Source organism: Ctenocephalides felis, unplaced genomic scaffold (genome assembly GCF_003426905.1).
Source record: "Ctenocephalides felis isolate EL2017-DRISC unplaced genomic scaffold, ASM342690v1 CF-g0.4_SCAFFOLD_01604, whole genome shotgun sequence".
In the NCBI taxonomy this organism is placed as follows: domain Eukaryota; kingdom Metazoa; phylum Arthropoda; class Insecta; order Siphonaptera; family Pulicidae; genus Ctenocephalides; species Ctenocephalides felis.
In genome coordinates, this window is record NW_020537758.1 from 45,133,104 (window position 1) to 45,153,261 (window position 20,158).

Consider the following 20,158-nt stretch of genomic DNA (forward strand, 5'->3'; position numbering starts at 1 on the left):
TGTAAGAATGGAATACAATGATTTGAATACAGATGTATATTATTGTAATTCTGGGAGTCAATGTACTTAATTTACAATATTTCTGCTTTTTCTACTTGCTTTGAATAAACCTTTGGTATTACAATTCAGCACAGAATTTATTCACTAAGGTGCATAAATTTATCAACAGCATGAGACTACTTGTGTAGATTTTTTTATTGAAATAAACCTTTTTTAGGCGCGACTAGGGTGTAAATCCGTACAAATGCAACGTAAGTGCGTTACGGCAGATAAGATAAGATAAGAGTCGAGTGCCAATAATTCGTCATTCGCTCTCGATGATATCATTTCTATGAGGGTCGATTGCAATTAGTCGTCGCGTATGTGAATCTGAGAGATCTGTCGTTGTATGCATACTGGCGTCAACGTTGTATGCGTACCCATATCAACAAGGAAATCGGCATAGATAAATAAACATTTTGAAGTTACATCGTAGTACAAATCTTGATTTAATAAAAATGCCTGAATCAGAAGAATATTTTACCCTGTTCCTTGAAAATAATAAAACGTAAAATGATAAACGTAAGTTTATTGATTAGAAATAATGTCTATATTATTCGTAGTTTCTATAAATCTGTCAAGTTATTAAAATGGAAAGACAGATATTACAGCTGTTCAAAGAATGAGATTATATCGCCAGCGAAATAGTAAAAAAAATACCATCAGTCAATGAATGTATGTTATGTATGTTAATTTTAATCACATGAAGATCTTCAAACACAATTACGTTATGAGTGAAGTTCCGAAAACAATATTTGTTTACGCGTTGTCTAACATAATCCACTGTGTGAACGAATATTATAGAATTTATTAATCAGCAAATGCTTCATGTCTCTAATGAAGGTTCATTTCTAAATGCTAATTACAATGACAAACCGATCATGTCATATTTGTAGTATGACTTTAATTACTTTGTTGTTTTTAAATATTGCGTGTGAACCTTACGTGCACTCTTTTTTTATCATTTATCTATGTCAGTGATTCCCAAAGTGGGCGCCAGCGCCCCCTTGGGGGCGCTGCGGCGTTTCTGGGGGGCGGTGATGGGCTGTGGTGTATTTAGGGGGCGATGCTTAGTTTTAAGGGGCGTTTAAAGCACAAAACTAAAAAAAATATAATAATAATATTATATATAAATAAATGATTAAAATTAACACTGAATTATATAAAGATAATATTTTAGTTGAAGTTATTCAAACATATCTGCATAAGTGTATTAGTAAGTAAATCAGTTTTAAAACTATGCACCGCCAATTCTTGTTTCGCAAAAGGTTTAATGAAAAAATGGTTCATATGTTTCTTTGTATGTCGATAATTCGTGTAACTTTTCAAAGCGTGTAACTTCACCACCAATTTTGTAAGGGATTCTTTAAGAGATTTTTTGTAAGAGAATCTGTAAGATTGGCGGATATATGATCATTATTTGTCGTGCTATTAATTATATTTCTTTGATATCTACCCGTAACTGTCCACCCGAATGCCGCTTTTTGCAAAATAGATTTATCGGGGTCTAGTATAATTCTTTTGTTACCTAAAATTTTAAAAAACCTATCAACATATCTACTTCTTCGCGCGGAATATTTAAGTGTGAATCCAAAAGTTTATAAATATTAGGAAGATTTAATTCAGCAATTTGGATTTGCTGCGCGGGTAGTAGACTCAATATTTTCGTAAGCACAAAGGCATTTATATTTTTTTATTTTTTGCAAATGTACCATCTTCATTAAATATTTCTAAATTTGTAAAATTATTCGATTTCGTTGAAATTCCAACAACACCGTGAAGCTTAAGGCTCCTGGATTGAGATTTAACGCGTAATTTTTGGAATAGCGATTTTTATATTGTATTAATTTCCGAGTCTAAATCCACTATTGCTTGAATTTTAACGCGACTCCCTTTATTACTTTTTGCGAATAAATTTACCTTAGGTACGAGCGCACCCACCGTCATTCCTTTTCCCGCACATTAAAATTATAATCGAAATACATCGATTGGCTTCTAAATTTTTAAAATTGGTTTATGCACTTTTAAGCAAACATTGTTTGAAAGTTCTAATTTTGACAAACGCCATAAAAACGATACTAATTTTTGCAAACTTTGACGAATGTTCAAAATTTAACGACTTGTCGTAGGACCGTAATATTTTAGTATGATCTATAGAACTGTGGTATCTACCCTCAAAAAAAAAAACATAAAAATTGTCTAAGAAATTACTACTATTTATTAAATACCACTACTTATATTAATAAAAACACTTTATTACAAGAAAACGGCTCGGCCGATCATTACCAAAAACTAATTAGGTCGATTCCCAACCAATCTTTCGAACGGTTTTTTGAATTTTCAAAATAGATTCAGAATTGCGGGCTAAAACGTGGACGAAAAATGTTTCATTTTTCTGTTATTTATAAAAAAGCGGCTTGACCGATCGTCGCACAAAACTGACAAACAATAGTCCTCATCGAGATACATCGAATGGCTTTTAGATTTTTGAAATCGGTCCAGTCGTTCTTGAGAAAACGTCAATTTACGGCAAAAAATCTATTCAAGCACACACACACATACTTTATCCAAATGTTGGTCTCATTCGATTCAGAATGGCTTGAAACGTCGAGAAAACATAAAATTAGCGAGTCGGATTTTTTGATGAAAACAAAACTTCTCCTTCGGAAAGTTTGTAAGGGGGGCGCTGAGCAACATTTTTTCTGGAAAGGGGGCGGTAGGTGAAATAAGTTTGGGAATCACTGATCTATGTCATCTATCTGCATGCAACAATAAATCAATTGTTCATATAGTACAAAAATCTAAGAAATGCGTCCAGCTTCGAAGTTCCTTACTAGTCTTGCAGCTCCTTACCAGATTTGCAGCTCTTTACTATAGTACAAAACAAGAGATACAGAAATAGATAATGAGGATATTTCTTCATTAGTAGACTTAAAATAGGACATTGCGATTTAAAAAAATATGAATTTGATCTAGCAACCAAATTGAGTTCAGATTCCCTCTGAGTCCACCTCTGATGGAAGATATACTTTCTTCATTACGATATCTTCATTATATTTTATGTTGTATCTTCAATCTTAGCAACATTCGTTCAATATGTGTTGATACCAAAATCTAACTACAGTTTACCGAATTTCTCAGACGATTTCCTCTCACAATCCACGTATTGTTGGAGCTCCGTACTAACCGTTTGACTTCTGACATCGTAACAGGAGTAATGTGTCTGAGTGCAATTAAGTTCCTTGCACAGGTGCAGTTCGTATTTACGGCTATTCCAAGTATAGACACTCATTCGTCGGCATTTACTATACAATTAATGTGAAATAAATTTTATTCTTGGATACGTCTACGTCTGTTCAAATACTCTGCGTGACTTATCTCCATTTAATTAGAGACATAAGTGGCGATATTTATAGATTGCTATTGTTACTTGCTGATTAATTGTATATTTAGACTAGGTATGCAGTGGATAGATGAGGCGCCATTTAAAGTAATTTGTGTTTAATATTTGTTTCTAGGCTTTAATGGATACTGACATGTGTATAACTCAATAAAGACTTTTTTTAAAAAATTGAATTGAAGTAAAACTTTCTTGCTATTTTACGAGATTGCATTTAAGTTAAAAATAAATACATCATATAACAATTTTGAATAATGTTCATCAGCAATATGGTAACTCTAGTGATGCACACATTGACGGGACAGGATAAAATATTCTTCCGATCCAGACATTTTTATTAACTCAAGATTTGTACTAATATTTAACCTTAAAATGTAATGACATGACAATGACACCGAAAAATGAACAATATGCTTCACGCTTTCGGTTACGTACGCACGTATAAAGTCACGCATACAAAGAAGCCTCGCACAAATACGACGACCAATTTGAATCGACCTGTATAGAAATGATATCATCGAGAGCGAATGACGAATCATTGGCATTCGACCTTGCCGTAACGCACTTCCGTTGCATTTGTACGGACACCCTAATCGCGCCTAAAGAAGTTTTACTTCAAAAGATTTAAGAAAAAAGTTTTATTATTTAACACTGTTTTTTTAATTTGTATATTATCATTTATATCTCTGAACAAAGTATTTTATTTATATATGACACTGCCCAAGATTTGACCAGCTACTCATATAAATACCTGTAAATTATTATAAATATAGAATCTATCAGAAAGAATCAGACAGTACTGAGTATGAATCAATCAATTACAGCGATGTAGAATTTGGGCGATTTCAAATTTTATTCAACTAAATATTAAAAATCAATACTTTTTTTCTGGTGACTTCTATCCTCACAAAATTACAATAAAAATTCAAGTAATTAAGAAATTTTGAATTTATCTTTATTAAAAATTGAATAATACAAAAAAAACTTTTAAAATTAATAACTATGATAGCAAGTGAAGATTGACACAACTCAACATTAAATATAATTTTTTAACTCACCCAGGGCATGTGTATTTATAAAGATGTTGCTTAATTTGTCATATGTGATAAACTATGTACCTACTCAACCTATATTTATGTAAAAAAATAAGAAAAGTCTACCATATATATTTCATCGTAATCATTCTTTATCTTTTCTTGTTACTTTGAGAAAGTCCAAAACATTATTCATGCAGATTTTGTTGACCTTTCTTGCCAAATTATTATGATCTTATTTTTCAAATGCTATGTACATATACATTTGAATATATAAACGTACATTTATGAAACATATGAAAAAAATAAAACAAACTGATATATGTGAAAATAAATTAATAAACAAATATATTATGTTTGAGTGTCAATATAAATACCTATTTAAGCTGTATACTTTAGTTATTAATCTTATTTTTTTAATATAATATGAATGATTTTGGCACATATGAAATTAATAATGTAAGCATTCTTAATTTTTAGTGAACTGTTGCATTTATCCAAAAACATTCTTGTAATGCGAATTGTGCTGAAGATTTAAGATCGCGCCTTAATGATATATCGAGTATTTTCATCACGTTTTCCTTTGTCGTTTCCGAGTCGAAACGCGTTTCTAATTCAAATAACATTCGCAAAACATATCAGGCGAACGAAGCGAAGGTTGTCAACCTCTTTTACAACAAAAAATATCCTTGTTCATATAAATATTTGAATCGAACTGCAATATTAATATATTTTTAATAAAATATTATAAACAATTAAAAAATATAGTATAGTACACAAAAAAATGGCATATTAGTTTTTTGGTTTGCTCTTAGGTAAGAATCTAGAACGAATAGCCCTAAATCAGAGGTCCCGGGTTCGATTCTACTTCTAGCAGCATATGTTGTCAAGCAGTAGTGACTACAATTTGACTTGGAAAGATAGCAATATATTTTCCAGTGAAAATAGCCCTCACCCGGCACCGTTGCATCAATAAAAATATTCGCCCTATTAGGGAAATTGTAATAATAATATATCTTACAGAGATGGGACAACTTCTTGGGTTGCTAACGGACGGACAAACTAGTGTTAGGTCAAAATAACACAACAGCTTATAGGACTATTAAATCTTGATTGCTATTCACAAAAAAAAAATCAAAAAAATATTAGTTTTTACCATATTTAAACTTCCACGTTTACATGATGTTGAGGATGGGCGTTGTATAGATGCTTTCAAAATAGTTAATTGTATATTATAATCCAATGGCAATATTAGTGGATTTGAAAATTGAGTATATTCAGAAAAATGAGGTTATCTGTTTGGCGGCCCAGTTGAAAGTTGCTTGAAGTCTCGAACGAACAACTTGCTCGGAATATGATTACTGAGGAAAGGAAAGGATTCCAAACACTATAGGATCACTGGATGAAATTAATTGAATGACAATTTATTCACAAGAAAAATAAAAAACATTTAAACAAATGAACAATAAAACATTCAAAATGGGCGTATCAACGCGAATCACAAAAAAAAAAATCAAAACATAGACAAAATTTTTGGAATTACCAGAGATTTAATATTGTCCTGATACTGAAATCAAAATTCATCCTAGTTCCATCTAACGTCGCTCTGACGCAACCACATAAACATTGGTTGGTATAACATAATATTATACATAGTTATAAATATACTACATATTTATATTGTTGAGTTAGAGTAGCACTTTGTTGATTTTTTATTTTCTCAATTTTTTATGTCTGTTTCATGAATATCGAAATTATATGCCCAGATGTGAATAAGCAAATAGTTACCACGAGCGCAGGTATGGCATTTACACATACAATCATTCTTTTAGCATATTTAATAATATTTTGCTTTAAAGTATGTATAGATTGTTAATAAAAGTCTAAATTTTACCCTGGCCATCTCTGCCTCCAGTATCTGGCTTCAATGGCGACGTCGCTCAAAAGCATCTTTGTTCGTCTATTAGCGCCTCAGTCGTTGGCTGCGGAAGAAACATGCCATTATGCAAATAGCATACGTGTTAATTAAAAGCCGTGCGAAATGCGAAATGCGAAATGCGCGATCAAGTCTACGAACGCTCATCTCGGGGGCGAAGATGTAATTTAGGTTTTCGCAGGTTATAATTGTAAAACAAATGAAAGGGGAAAACATAACATAAGGGGGTAGAATGAATGGAGTAGATTGGTTCCTGGTCGGAGGTTTCATAGAAGTAGTAATATGATTTCTTTCTAGTCATGGGGGTGTATATTATTGGTTAATTGTGTAGTTCACTTAGCTATTTTTAAATTTGAACATCTAATATATACTGTTTTTCATAATCTCTCATACCAGGCACCTCTGTCTGACTGAGATATGAAAATAATGTATATATATATATATATATATATATATATATATATATATATATATATATAAATATATATATATATATATAAATAAATAAAAAAAAAAACATATAGAGAAGTGGTTGGAGAACCAGGGTAAATTACCCCAAATGGGGTAAAAATCGAATTATTTGAGTAAAAAGTATATATTTTTAATTGATATTTACTGTATTTGCTACGTAGTTGTCCCCATAGGGGTAATCTCTTTTGCCCCGGGAGTAATATTAACTTAAGGGGAACACCTAGTGTGAAATTTTCAAAAAATCGAATTTTCAATTATTCCACATTTCGATACCTTTAAAAATAACATTCCAAAATTTTAAATCGATATCTTAAATAGTTTTTGAGTCACAGCCATTCAAAAAGTATATATCGTATATAGTATAGTATAACGATCATTTTATCCTTTAACGCGTTTTTCTCGAAACAGCATTTGCTGCAGCTCAAAAACAAATGATCCGATCACTATCAAATTTTTTTTACATGTTCTATATATAGTTCTCCGTAAAATAAACTATCGATTTTTTGATCGGATCAAAAATCGAATTTTGGCAGTCCAAAAACGACCAAAATTTTGGGTAAAATTCGACTTTTTTTTTAAAACGCCCCCATTTTGTCAATTTTTGATTTTTTTTATCGTAAGTCATTTTACAGCCAATATTATCTAGTTTAACGAGAATTTTTTTTTGACTTCACCCACGTAGAAGGCCGGAATCACTAGTTGTGCCACTTAAACAAAAATATTATGGGGTAATGATTGAAAAAAGCCCGATCGCTGATATAGAGTAATATTACATTATGATCAAATAATAGCCCCAATGCGTAGTTTGCCAGTCTGGTATCATAGCTACTTAGCAACATGATATCTTGATTATTCAGAAGACCTAATTAATACCTTGTAAACTTGATATGGAGCACTTTTCTAACTTCTCCATATCAATAATCCTACCCTATTCTATAATCCTATAATCTTCATATATCTATCTTCTATATAAGTTGTAATTTTTATAGCTTCTGCCCTCACGGTTTTCATGTCCTAGCCTGGAATCCTCATAGTTTGGAATAATCATAGCCTGCAATTCTTATCGTCTGCATCCTTGCAGCTTAGGTTCACGTAAGAAATAGCATTTCATTGCCATAGCTGCGTATTCCCATGGTCTGGCAAAAGTTTTATGATAAAGAAGCTTCATTGCCTAGCAAGATCCTTGCTCCAGGTATTTCTGGGCAGGTATTTACATGGCTCTCATCCTCGTAGCTTGTAATCCACTTAGAATATTGTCTTAGCATGGCACCTTTATAGAAATGTATTCCTTTATTTTCCTGGCAGTGTGGCAGTATGTTGCTTGGATACTGTTGGCATACCCAACAGATACAGATACTATTCTTGTAGTCTGGAAATCTCGCAGCCTGGCAATTTTGTAGGCTGACATACTCTTAGCTTGCCATTATTGAAGCCTGACATTTTCGTAGCCTGGTGTTTTTGTAGCCAGGCATTTTTGTAGTCAGGTATTTTCGTAGCCAGGCATTTTCGTAGCCAGGCATTTTCGTAGCCAGGCATTTTCGTAGCCAGGCATTTTCGCAGCCAGGTATTCTCGTAGCCAGGCTTTCACGTAGCTGGACATCCTCATAGCCTGGCATCCTCGTAGCCAGGCATACTCGTAGCCTGGCATTCTCGTTGCCTTTCATTCCTGATATGTGGCATGTCCTCGGTCTTTTTTCGGTCATTTTTCGTAGCCTGTGGATCTGTTTCTAGAAAAGAATAATTTAAATTAAAAATTCTCTAGGAATTTGTTTTCATCATACCTTGTTAGTTCTGTAATCCTAAATACTAAACATATTGCTATAGCATAACTATAATGCCAATTCGATTAAAAGAATATCAAACAGAATAAAGATAAAAAATTGGGCTCAACCGGGATTTGAACCCGGGACCTCTCGCACCCAAAGCGAGAATCATACCCCTAGACCATTGAGCCGCTGTTAGATGTAACAATTCTTATGAATGATATCAATTTCGACACGAATTCTTAAGAATACTTTCTCTTCATTATCGCATACATCGAAAGTCTTTACACTCATACGTTTCTATGCATATGTTATACATTTATATCGAAAAACCTGTCGTTGGTTCATTCATGAAACCTGTATGCATTGTCGTACAAGTATTCAAATGAATTTCTTATCTGCCATATTACTTATATTATCAGGTAACATTATAAATAGCACGTGACACTATTGTTATTTTACAGTCGTGCAAAGTTTGAAAATTCTGAATAACTAATTCTCAAAAGCCTATGTCGTTTTATTCAGTGAGCTGACAATAAGTAAACTAAATAGGATTTTTTTTAAATAAGTTGCAAGTCGCTGATTACAGAGAAATGGTCACTATGACTCTTGATTAATCGAAGTTAAACTTTTTTGATTATTTATGACGTAGTTTCAGTATGTTGTTTTTATACTTGGCGCAGTTTTGACATTATTTATTTTGGTGTTCTGGCCTTAGAAATAATTTTAATTTGATAGAGCAATCAATCGAATTTTAAATGACTAATTTAATTATACTTACTATAAATCCTTATTATATCTGCTCCCTAAAAATACAATATTATGTGTAAAGTATTATAAAATCAGAGATAGCTCTTCGTCCCAATTTTTACTTCAAAAACATATTACAACAAACATTTTTCCGCCGAGCAAACTTTTTATTACCAGAATGATACACAGTTACATAAATTTATATTACAAATGCATAGCTTTAAGTTTTATTTCAGATTCAACTATCCAGCTACATCGAGACTTTCATTCTAATATACATATAGATGAATTCACAATGCGACTCGGAACACTTTAATGTGAAATATTGTTCAACTATGCTCAAAATTGCTGTGTATAATGTGTTTGCTTGCGTATTCTTAGCTAAATACACATAATGAAATCGTCAAACATCATTTCACGTCTGCAAAGTGCATGAACTGTCGGGGGTGACTGCGCCTTTAATAATCTTACCCTGTGAGACGCAGTAATCCAGGGTCGTGGTGACGACGTTATACCAAAGAAAATTATACACACTAATAAGATTGAACTCAAAAATTTTACATTACTACCGTTGAAAATAATATCATGTATATCAATTATAATCGAGCATAATAAAACTAGTGGTGCATGGCATCGTGCTTTAAGGCAAATTGCTGGAACTTCTCGTACCGAAAACTGAATTATTAAAAATTTTTTTTCAAATGTTTGAATAAATTAGATGAGAAAATTGAGAAAATTTAAATTTTTTGAAAAAAAAATGACTTTTTGGAAAAATTAGATTTTTTTTATATTTTGTTTTTTTTTTTGTAATTTGATTTTTTTATTTTTTTACTTTTGCAAAAAACTAATCAACAGGTCTCACACAAGAAATTACACAATTTAGTAACAAAATTCAAATTAAACATACAAACAGTCAAAAGCAAAAAATACAGTTCATAATAATATATAACTGAATTTTAATATGAATAATTTTGTTATCATCTTCTTAATTCTTAATTTCTGTTTTATGATTTTTTCAAAATACTTTCTAGACAAAATGTAAAGAAAGCAATGAAGGACATCACGTCCCCATGTAAATAAAAATAAATTGCTCAGATAAAGATGTCCAGTTGAGTGATGGCTAGAGCAGTTTTCATACTAAACATGTTCCTAAGCCCTGTTATCCTACATTATGTATGATTTATACACACACACACGCATATATATATATATATATATATATATATATATATATATTCAACTTATTTCACTGAATATAACAAGCTAACTTTTCCAAATCCTTTAAGAATAGCCTGAGATGAATAATCGTAGATCAAATACTTAAGTTCATGTTTTTTATGACTAGCCCATAAAAATTACTATGTGGAATAATTTATTTTTAAAATTATCATTCTATCTATAATTTTCATATATAGAAAATTCGTTTCTAGAAAGCACTAAACCTAATATAAAAATATTCCTTTTTCTTAATTTAATGCAAATTATCCAATTTTTGTTTTGTTATTATTATTGTTAAAATTACAATAATATAGAGTTTTCTTTTAGTAAAAAATCGGTAATGGCGTAACTTTGATTCATAAACCCAACATAGAATAAATATTTTCTAAAAATAAAATTTATTCTTCCCATGTATGAAAATATAGCCACAATAAAATTATTAACGGTGATCGATATTTATGTTATTTCCTTCTCATTCAAAATACATCAGGAAAAATATAAAACAATAAACCTCAGTTTATATCACATGAACGTGATGTTTGCTATGTGAAATAAATATTTTATTATAGTTGAAAAATAATAAAAAATCTGATATGTCAATGTGAATTATGTTCAAGTGCAATAAAGATATAAAGTTTAAAGTCTGCGAGATGTACATGTTCTAACATTAAATTCATACTCCTATATAGCAACAGTACACACATATATGTGTTAAGAAATATGGAATTTCAGTCTTTACAGCGAAGTGATTCAATACAATTTTTTTATTTTTAATAAAATAGTTAAGTATTAAATTTTCAATTTTTTTAAGTAAAAAATGGGACGAAGAGCTATCTCTACTAGAAATTGATGATTTGTTATAATTCAGAAAATATTTAGACCCAAAAGTAAAAATACAATAACAGAAATATAAATTTATAATAGAGTAGAGCGGAGCTTGTAGATCCGCTGGAAAAAATGTGCACCACAAAAACCTCAAAAACAAGTAAAGCTAGAATTTTTTAAACAATATTGAAGGTAAAGTATTAAGTAATGTCGCTATCTGGAGATAAACAGTGTTCGAAAATCTACAACAAAAGTATTTTCTTTCGTTAGTTTTTTTTGGTTGTGAGCACTGTTGTTTATTTTTCGAGACTTGAATATAATATCCGACAATACTTTATTTCATTGCTTTGAAAGACGTATTGTAATTTTTAAGTTGGATTTAATAGTTTTTTTTACATAACTTCTATAAAAGCTTACCTATGTGTGGGGTAAAAAAGCTCAACTGAATCTTTAAAGAATAAAGATTCTGGTAAAGGTATAAGTAATAAAAAACAGTAAGTTAGAAAGTAAACTACTTTTAAAAATAGCAATTTTAAAAAAGATAAAATAAATAAACTCGGCTATTGAATATTTCTGACAAAATGCCCGACCAAGGTTATGTTCAGTGTTATATTTGTAAAAAATGTGCCCATGAAATTTATATTTTGCATTGGTTGAATAATATAGCTATTCTTTTGTAAAGGCCCTTTAAATTTAAAATTAAGACATTGGATGTATGTGACACCAGACTGTCTCATGTTACCTAGCCTATGTGGTAAATTTGGCGACTCAGTATTTAGTACCATTTTATATGAGAAGTCCTACGTAACATTGGCCTATTTCACGGGCAAATCGGCCCTAAATCTAATATCCAGTGATTAACACTAATATTAGGTGTGAAAAAAATTTCGGAACTGGCTCTCTATTTTTTTTGTGTTTGCAGAATTATTTATTTGTTCTTTATTCTATAAAATATTTTGCAGTGATAAAGTAATACTCTTTTGAAGTGTATACGTTATATATTGTCCTAGAACAGGGCTTCTTAAGCTTTTTTGTATAGCGACCCCCTTCAAGCTTAGGAAATTTTAAACGACCTCCTCTTTCATATAATGAAATATGTATTTAAAAAAAAAACACCTGTAACAATTTTTTTATTAGAAACATATTATTAACAATCAACAATACTAATGTGTCGGATGTGAATGTTTATTTTTACACAAATAATTAAATCTAGGCTCAATTTGAGTTAGTGCAGATCGTAATAAATTTCCAACGTTTATTTGGTATTTTGTTTTTATGTATGTTAATGTAAAAAAGGCTGATTCACATAAATATGTTGTACAAAATGGCAATAATTTGTCTGATTGCCATTTCCGATAGTAGGGGATATTCTGATTTGATTTCAAAGTTTGCAAAGTAGTATCACTTGTTAATTCGACAAATTCTTCTTGTGCTTTTAAGTTTAAAAATTAATTTCTTCCATTTCAATTGAAAATGGATTGCAAATCCATTGTTGTGTGTCGATATCATTAGGAAAAATACCTATGCATGTAAACTTCTGCATTTATTTTTGTATGTAGTGTGTATACTAATTTTAATATTTTATTTATAATTATTGAAAAGTATCAGATCTTTGTGACCCTTTTCCAGTACTAACGCGACCCCCGTGGGGGTCGCAACGCACAGTTTGAGAAGCCCTGTTCTAGAAGACTAACGGTCATTGCATTCTACTTAGGATTAGGGTCTATTTTTACTGTTCCTAGATGAAAGGAATACAAATGCCAAGTACCTGTATAATTTTGAGAATTTTATGATTTTAAATTATATGGCTTTCAAACTATTGAAGGTATAGTGGATAAATTATAAATTGAACAATATTTCTTAACTATTATTAAATCGAAAATTTATTTTATGATAATAAGCATCTGTATTGATTCTGCAGCAATGAAAAAAAATTACCTGAAATTAAAAATATCTGTGAGTCTTAAAAAATTTATTATTATTTTTATAAAATATTATTAGATTTTAATTTAATTGCATAAGTTTCTTAATTTTATTATGATTTATGGTATAAAATAAATATTACCCCATTTATTCATATACCATCAATTTCGCATTGCTCAAATACAATTGAATTTACCAACTTCAAATTTTTTGGTGAACTATAATAACAATGTGTTTCACCAAAGTTTCACCAAACTATTATATTAAATACTATTGAGCTCGGAGCCAAATATGCAGAATAAGACGGTGTAAAATATTGAATTCCATGTATGTGCCATATCAAAAAATAAGTGCACTTATATTTAAATTAAAAATTATTTGGGCCCTGTTTGAAGGTATTACATTACTTCGTTTTACATAATTTTATAGATAATCCTTTTTCTTTACAAACTTCTGCTTGCATAGTTTCTCGCATATTTTCTTCTCTTGCATAAGTTCTTCAATATCTGTATTCTTTTTGTAGATCAATTTTTATATCTTCTTGTAAAAACATCGATATTATATTTCTCATAATTTTCAAAACTGCAAAATTTTTCTTCCAGACTTCACCATAACCCAGATTATTTTTAATCTTTTCTTTATTACTTCTTCCCAGAGAGTCAAGTTGAGTCCGTCTGCGAGTTTTTTCCTTTGTCTCAGTCGCACGGGTCCCTTTTGTGTGTGGCATATTAGCGAATATAATAATAAGCGCCTGTCAAGTGACTTTTACTGCAGTGCATAAATTACGCATTGTTTGCTCCTTAGTGTTTTCATTGCCGATGTTAAAGTCGTCTTTGTGTTTGTGACGTCGGAGAACAGAATAACAGAAAAAGCTAACTCCCTTTCGGTCCAGGAGACGAGTCATAAAGTCATAAAATGCACTCCTCGGAAATGAATGCGACGCATATTGTCAGAGGAATAATCACTGAGTTCTTTGCGTCACAGGAAGAAAAGGTCGAATTTTTTGATGCAACATATATACGAGATGAAAGGGATGTAAATTAGGTCAAGTACCTACAGAAAATTGTAGGATTTTATGATTTTGGGACTTTATTTTAGAAAGCAGTTCTGATGCCATCCAAACCTTTCTATCAAGTAGATCAATCTCAGGAAGCGTCAATGTTACGCAGCGCTTCTTATACAATATGGTACTAAATACTCTGCAATCAGGCGTTTCACAAATAAAATGTTACTTCAATCATATGTTATTATACCGTATCACAAAGTTGAAGTTATGATAACATTATTTTTTTCACATTTGTGCGTTTTCTATGTTAGGTTTTCTATCTAAAACGCCTGACACAGCAACTACATGGCATTTTGACAGTATTTAGTACCATTTTATATGAGAAGCGCTACGTAACATACGTAACATTGTTCCTAAATCTAATATTCGGTATGTTCCTAAATCTTTTTTTTATATATTTTTAACAGCAATCAGAACTTACGTCCTATGAGCTGTTGGGCTGAAACTTCTCCTTACTTTGTATTTTTAGATGGTAACCCAATGGTTAATCAATCCATTTTTGTTATTAGAATTAATCTAATAGTGCTGACTTGTAATTGGTGCAGCAATGCCGGGCAAGGGCTATTTTCACTTGGAAACATATTGCTATCTATATTTCCAAGTGAAAATCGTTGTCACTGCTGCCTGACAACAGGCTGCTCGAAGTGGGTATCGAACCCGGGACCTCTGAAACAAGTCCAGTCGCTCTTAACCGCTTACCTACGGGCGAGCCCTTTCCTAAATCTAATTTAGAAGCCTGCAAACTGATTATTATTGGACCGATTCTTCCGCATAACAGACCAATGTCATGGCAAGGCTCAGTTATGAAGAACTTTCCATACTAAATATTGACAAAAGCTATGCGGTTGCTGTGCAGTCAGGCGTTTTTCTCAGGTTGTCTGATAGAAAACCTAACCTAGAAACCGCACAAATGTCAAAAAACGATCTTAGATAACAGGGTCTTTATGACCCCGCTTCATAACATACAAGGGGCGTTGCAGTTTATGTGTAAAACACATGAATGCACAACTAATACTTTTCAATTTAAGTGTATTTAGTATGATTCAATGTATGGAAGTTAAAGCGAACATTTTTCTGTTGTGGAGCAGGATCGGTCCTTATATTTCTTGAACTAGCAAACTGTTCTTTATTCTATAAAATAGTTTCCAGTAATGAAGTCATACTCTTTTGGAGTATATACGTGGTATATTGTTTTCGAAGACTAATGGTTATTGTGTTCTACTTAGGATAAGAGTCTATTTTTACTGTTCCTAAATGAAAGGAATACAAATTAGGCCAAGTGCCTGTATAATTTTGAGAATTTTATGATTTAAAATTTTATGGCTTTCAAACTCAAAGGTATAGTAGGTATAGTGGACAAATTATAAATTAAACATTATTTTCTAACTATTATTGAAGTCGAAAAATTATTTTATGATAATAAGCATTTGCATTGATTTTGCAGCAACGAAAAAAATCACCTATAATTCTGAATATCTGCGAATCTTAGAAAATTTCTCATTGTTTTTAGAAAATATTATCAGCTATTTATTTAATTGCATGTGCTTATTAAATTGTTAATTTCATTATGATTTAATAGTATAAAAAATGTCGAAGAATTATTATTATTAATTATGTTTAGGATTTATTTGCATAAAATTGATTTCGTACGAATATTAATGGTATATTGTTAAAAGGATATATCGAGTTTGGGTCAAAGAAAGAGGTTAACTTTTTGATTATGCAACGACTAAATAAGATGAAAGGAATTTAAATTAGGTGAAGTGAGTTGCCTAAAATTTAAGGACTTTATGCTTTTACGACTTTTAAGCTATTAAATATTTAAGCGACAGTAATGATTTAGTGACTGTGTTATGAAATTTAAATTCTAAATATAATTAGTACTACGGTACAGATGGAAGGCAAAAATCAGGAATTGATATACAGAGGTAATAAATGTTTTTTAGAAATTAATTTTATTTTTGTTTTTCTAAAACAAACCTAATGTTATATAGGTAAATCATTCGGATAATTTTCTAAAATCAAAAATTTTGCAGAAGCAACCGAACGAATGGCTTTTCTCTGTTTTATATATTATTACAATTTTTCTGATAATTTTTTATGTAATGCACTAAATTTTGACTAGAAAACTTTTTTGCATCAAGTAAAATTATTATAAAACTTAAAATAGCCTTTTGCAGGTAAAAAAAAATCTGGTAGCTCTAAATTCCTTTTAAACTACCTGCTTAACTCTTTTACCTGGAATCAGAGCATCTTGTCGTGATTGTGGTTTTCATAAGTAATCACGAACATCTTAAAAAATGTATTATTTTACGTAAAGAGAACAAGAAAATTTTATCGTCTGTGTACCTAAATATATACAGTTACATACATTAATCCCTTACTAAATGAATTTGTCATCTATTGCAGTAATATTGCAGGCAGTATAGTATATGAACTATAAATGTCAGTTCGACTTTGCGCTCATTCCGGAATTACTTATGTTATTGCAACTTCAAAGCACTCGTAATTGTTTTGTTGATGAATAGTTTCACGATTATATTATAAAATTTAACGATATACTTTATGAGAAATACGAGAAGTAAAATAAGTAGAAATATCTGACATATAATGGCCATCACTCACGAGAACGTTTAAAGCAACTAAAGGAAGAGAGATAAGTTTGGTAAAAAAGATAAATGGATTTTGTGACAATATTATGAAGGAATATATGGAATTTAAACTACCTGATAAAATATAATTAATCAAAATAAAAAAAAAGAGTGCGCGTAAGGTTCACACGCGATTAAAGTAAAATTTACTTGCTACTGTACAAGATGGCATTTAAGTAAAATTAAATAGATCATATAACAATTTTGAATAATGTTTATTAGTAATATGGTAACACTCGTGATGCACACGTTTATTAGTGTCAACCATTATACACATTTATTTAATGATAAATTATAAATTATATATTTATAATAGCATTAAAAATATGTATAAGATTTAAAAACAATAATGTAATTAGAGTCATACTTTAAATATGACATGATCGGTTTGTCATTGTAATTAGCATTTAGAAAGGAACCTTCAATAGAGAAATGAAGTAATTGCTGACTAATAACTTCTATAATATTCGTTCACACAGTGGATTATGTTAAACAACGCCAAACAAATATTGTTTTCGCAACTTCACTCATGTAATTGTATTTGAAGAACTTCATGTAATTAAAATTAAAATACATTCATCGACTGCTTGTATTTTTTTACTTTTTCGCTGGCGATATAATCTCGTTTGTTGAACAGCTGTAATATCTGTCTAGTCTAAAAATATTTTCCATTTTAATAACTTCAAAGATTTATTGAAACTACGAATAAGTAAAATAAGTTTTACTTCAAAATTACGATTTAAGTCCCTAACTTCAAAGATTTATAGAAACTATGAATAAGTAAAATAAGTTTTACTTCAAAATTACGATTTAAGTCCCTTCTTTTATATAAAGCTCAGAAGTATGTTCTGTGTTTACCAAAATGTATAAAATATTTCTTGAAGAAAATGATGTCAGAATAATTTCTACATAAATAATTAAAAGGTAATAATTTTCATATTGTTTTAATTCTCTTTTAAATTTAATGCATTCCGAAAAGAGGCCACAACACTCTCAACCTTATTAAATATTAAACAAGCTGAAAAGTGACAAAGCTTAGGGAAAAGTTTGAGATTTTAATGAACAATAAAAATAAAGTACTGAAACATTTTGGAAAGAAGGCTTTTCTTATTATAATGATTGACATTATGATAATAGTAAATTTTAAAGTTAGCTTGTAATTTAAAATAAATTGTCAAAGGATCTATAATAAACATATAATTCAATTCAAAAAAATATGTATCAATGCGTAATTTACTCCATACGATTTTATTTTAAGCTAGAAGGTTATGGCTGAAGAAAAGATATTTTTATTAATGTATGTATATATGAATTGTGTTCTGCTTCACCATAAAGTATAAAATTGTATCCGTTGCGAAAATACATCAAATTTATGTGCTCATATATATTATATCGACAAAAACAAACTGATAAATCTTCCTTTTGAGCTGACTGCCTTAATATATTCAATACCTGGAGAAAAGCAGACGAACTCCAATTACTTATCTTCAATCACTGAAAGAATAATTTATATACCTTAAGCTTTTGCTGTGCTTTGAATATTTAATTCGCTGATATTGATATGGGTACATTGCTGAAGCATTTAATAATATCAAACCTTTCGATTTGCATAGGTCTATGAAGTTATTTTTGTTATTAGAATGAGGTAATATATTTTGTATTATAATAACGCAATTTAAAATCAACTTCTAAATAAAATTTGATGATACTAATTTAACCAAATTACGTTTTTTATTCAAGCTCTGAGACGATGTCTTAGATTTCGAGATTACGGCAATTTTAATCTAACCGTAGCAAATAAAATAAATATGTTGGTACAGAAACAACATAAGGTTTATTTGAATCTTCTTTCTATTATTCTAATGCCCTTTTATTGCAAGTTTTTGCATTTAATAACATTTTTATGAGTCTAACATATCATTCATCTACCACCGTTGTTTTTGTTCTAAATTAATAATAATAAACTTCTACAGCCTTGACCTAAAAAGTGAATCCTTGATGTCCTTGGATTCTACTATTCTTTATTTTTATAATAGATAAAGTATGTATAAATGTAATTTACCTCGATTAAATATTCTTTTAACTTTTTTTTAACGATTTGTAATTATTCATATCACGCGACATTCAAAATTAATACCATCGAAGTAATATCAATTACCGGCGGCAACATGCTGCTTTTATTTCATTAAACAGATGAAAATATAATAGAAATTTATCGTTATACAGTTTGTTGTTTGTTTATTATATTTTTATTTCATCGCCGGTAAATAAAATTCGAATTGATGAAGCTTCACTTATTTATTCAATCGAAATATTTTGTCATTTCATTGTTTATTCTTGTTGAAATTCGAACGAGATTTAATGTTTAGAGAAGAAATCTTATTTAGACAATTCAATAGCTCAGGCATATTTCATTTTGGTAAGCTTTGTTATGTTTGTACAGTTATTAATTTCAAGTCGTATGTAGAAATTTATGAGGAGCATTTTGAAATCTATTAATAAAACATATCGTAACATTAGGTAACTTGCAAAATGAAGGATATTGTTTCCATTGAAACTACATATAGCTATATAAAAACCAACTTTTTTCTAAAATTATTGAGCTTCCTTCTATTCCTTCTAGCAAAATATGTAAATATGTAAATAAATACCATCCAAATGAAAAAGTTAACTATGTTATTTGATATTCTTTTAAATATCTAATTACATTACAAGGGTTACTCAGTGGTAAGCTTTTTTTGTTAATTAAATAGAGTTTTCATAAAGTAGACTTTCGATTGCAATAGGATAGAACAACGTTGAAAATATTAATTAAGTGATAATATTAACTGTAAACTACAATATAATCATAGTAATGAATGGTAGTCAGTCTGAATCCTCATGGTGTGAAAGTCACCAGAAAATCAATGTTTCCCTTTTCTTTTTTTGAAGTAAAACTTCTTTAGGCGCGACTAGGGTGTAAATCTGTGATAAAGCAACGGAAATTGCGTTACGCCCGAACTGTACGTCATTCGCTCTCGATGAAATCATTTCTATACGGGTCGATTGTGATTAGTCGCCATGTCGCGTGAATAGAGATCTG

General features: G+C 30.2%; 1 protein-coding gene and 1 non-coding gene across 2 annotated transcripts in view; one reads left to right on the plus strand and one right to left on the minus strand.

Annotated features, from left to right (window-relative positions):
- LOC113372398 (RNA pseudouridylate synthase domain-containing protein 2-like) overlaps window positions 1–20,158 on the plus strand; it is a 550,691-nt gene that overhangs the window by 422,096 nt on the left and 108,437 nt on the right. The gene's annotated exons all lie outside the window — the stretch shown is intronic.
- On the minus strand, window positions 8,763–8,834 carry Trnap-ugg. The gene has a single exon. It is a non-coding gene; the product is annotated as a tRNA-Pro (tRNA).